This window comes from Dipodomys spectabilis, unplaced genomic scaffold, assembly GCF_019054845.1.
Source record: "Dipodomys spectabilis isolate Male_0828 unplaced genomic scaffold, ASM1905484v1 ptg000154l, whole genome shotgun sequence".
In the NCBI taxonomy this organism is placed as follows: domain Eukaryota; kingdom Metazoa; phylum Chordata; class Mammalia; order Rodentia; family Heteromyidae; genus Dipodomys; species Dipodomys spectabilis.
The window spans coordinates 3539816-3543472 of NW_024870831.1; positions in this window are offsets into that span (position 1 = coordinate 3539816).

Here is a 3657-nt window from a genome sequence, read left to right on the forward strand (position 1 = left end):
CCTGTTGTGACCGCTTAGCACCTTTGAAAAAGCACATGGTGTTTGTGATATCGTGGTCCCTTTGGGTAATCATGTCGTCATTGTGAACAAAGACAACTGACATCAGACATGCCAGTGTACTATTACAAACGCGTTGTGACATCATCTCCAGAGTGAGGTAACATTGTTGTTATAATACCATCAGCCCATTGTTACATCCCAAAATGACAATGACATCATGGCATTATGACATCAAATTTTCATTGTGAGGTCCTAGAGACAATGATATTGCCTGTTCTGTGATTTCATTCTATCACAAATGTGGCATGTAGGTTGATTTCAGAAACCTATTGTGACCACATCATCATTGTGACATTACAATCCTTTTGTGACCTCATATTGATATTGTGATATCATTAATGCAATGTAACATCACAAACCTGTCTTGTCCTCATAAATTTTGTAACAAACGACTACCTTGGCCTTGGCTGGATGCCGAGAGCTAAATTCAGTCTCAACCATGAACCCTCAGACCTCCAAAGAGCAGTTCAGCCATTTGTTAACTGGTCTGCAAACAACCAGCCCCCAAAATAATGATCTCCAAAGCTCCACACTTCAAAGGACAAGGCTTTTTCCTTTCTCTTCATTCTCCTTCTCTACAGATCTGTCCTACCTTTCAGGTCTTTTCATCTTTTCCTTCCATCTTTCCACTTTCTCCTCAGGCTGCTCTACTCTTGACAGGCCTGCCCTGCCTTGTCCAGGTGGCCAATTGCCGTCCTTCACCTCCTGCTCTCTCTCAATTTCCTCTCCTCCCAGGTCTTTGCCCTCCATCAGTCTCATCACTTCTTTCCATCCAGGCCTTTAACCTTTTTGTTTCCCCTTCTCTGGCTCTGAATATGCAGCTTATATATAGGCTGTACCCTTCCCCAACTTCAATATGTTTCTTGCCTTCCAGTTTTCAATTATCACTTACCAAATGTCCATGCCCAATCACGTCTTGGCAGCTCACCACGTGAGGCTTGACATCCTATCTCCTTCAGCAGCATGTCCTGCCCCCTCCAGTGTCATGCATCCCTCTCTCCATTGGTCCAGACTTCGAGGCCATGATGACTACCTGTTCCCGTGGATTATAGGGGCACTTGTGGTTATTACAGTGTCCTCATGATGAACTAGTAGCAATTGAAATTGGACAAATAATTGTGATATTACAAACTCATGACATAACTAACCCATTGTGACCTCATCACCACTGTGACATTACAAACCCATTGTGACTTCACATTGTTGTTTTTGATACCAGGATCACATTGTGACATTCCAAATCTATTATAACCTCTTATAACATTTGAAAAATACATAGCTTTTAGATATGAGAGTCTCTTTGTGTACCCATAGCCCCACTGTGAAATACTGACAATTGAGAATCAGACATGACGTTTTGACATTAAACACAGTTTGTGAGATCATCATAATTGTGACATCATATTATCATTTTTATACCAACTACTCATTCGTGAAATCACAAAACTAAAATGATATGATAGAATTATAACTTCACATTGTCATGGTGACATCAAAGACATATTATGAATGCCTTTTCTGTGATTTCATTCTATTTCAAATGTGGCATGTAGGTTGATATCATAAACAAATCAGGAACTCATAACCATTGTGACATCACAATCCCTTTGTATATCATGTTTCCATTGTGATATTACTAACCCACCGTGATATCACAAACCTATCCTCTCATCATACCTTTTGTGACATGCTGCAATTCTGATACCTTAGGCCTTTTTGTCCTCATAATCTGTTGTTGACCTCATTAGATTTCACAGATGACATTTTATATCACAAATTCCCAGTGACATCATGACCATGGTGGCATCACACTGCCAGATGTCATATCCATTGTGTCAAATTCTGACATCACAAACCTTTTAGAATTTCAATATATGTGTGACAAGACATACTTTTGGTGAAACCACAGTCCCTTTATGAGCTAATATACTCATTGTAAGTTAAGACAATTGAGAATCATCATGTCATTGTGACATGCCCAACGCATCACCAATATTTTGTGACCTCATCACAAATGTGGAATCATCAACTAATTGTGACAGCAAAACAATATTTTGACATGATGTAATGAGTTGACATTGTCATGATGATATCACTGCCCCATTGTATATTCACAAACCTAAAATGACCGCCTAACATTTTAAAAAATTCATGTCCATTATGACTTCCAGCTCATTCTGTGAACTTTCATGCACATTGTAAAATAGTAACAATTGAAAATGGACTTGTGTTTGAGATATTACAAAATCATTATAACATCAAAAGCCCATTGTGACCTCATCACAACTGTGTATCATGAAGCTATCATGACCCCTAAGTACCTTTGAAAACACACATGACACATGTGACATCATAGTCCCTTTGTGTATCCATATCCTCATTGTGAAAACATGACTATTGAATTCATATATGCCATTGTAACATCACAAACCCCTGTGACCCCATCGCCAGTGTGACAACACATATTCATTATTACACAATTACCTCCTTGCAACATCACCAATTTACAATGACCTTATAGCATTATGACATTATATTTTCATTATGATGTCATAGACACATTGTAAATGCCTATTCGCTTATTTCATTCTATTTCAAATATGACATGTGGGTTGATGTTAGAAATATATTGTGATCTCATAAATATACGGCATCAAAATCACTTTGTGACATCACAGTGCCATGGTGATATCACTAACGCACTGTGACATCAAAAACCTGCCCTGACCTCATAAGTCTTGTGATGTGCAGCAATTGTGATGTCTTAGGCCCTTTATGAGCTCGTAATCTGTTTTCAACCTTATAACATTTCTGTTATGATATATGATACCAGAAATCCACTGTCACATCATGACCATTGTGACAACACACTGACAGACATCATAAACATTGTGTCACACTGTCACATCACAATCCTCCTATGACTTCATAACATTTGTGAAAACACATGACTTTGGAGATACCACAGACTGTTTTGAACTCATATTCTCTGTGTTTTCATGACAAATGAGATCCGTTATGCCATTTGGATATCACTAACCAATTGTGACATCATAGCCCCCTTACTGTATGGCATCACCAATTAATTATGACATCAAAACCTTTAGTGATATCACAATGTGACATGATGATCATGACATCTGTCAGTGTGATGTCACAATGGTCATGATGCCACAGTTGATTTCTGTTATCTCAAGTCATAAATGAGATATGAGGTTGAAAACAAATTATGAGGGCAAAAAGGTCTAAGATATCACAATGTCAGCATGTCACAAAAGTTATGAGGACAAGAGAGGTTTGTGATGTCACATTGTGTTAGTGATATCACAATGGTACTGTGATGTCACAAAGTTAGTATGATGTCAAAATGGTTTGTAGGCACAAAAATGCGCTTCTAATATCAACTCTCATGCCACATTTGAAATACAATGAAATCACAGAATAGGGTTTCACAATGTGTCTGTGATTTCAAAAAGAGAATTGTTGTCATAATGCGAATCTGTCATTGAGTTTGGTGATGTCACAATGAGCTGATGCTCTCATAATTAAAATGTGATGTCACACTGTTGAGGTTGTCACAAACAATTTTTGATGTTA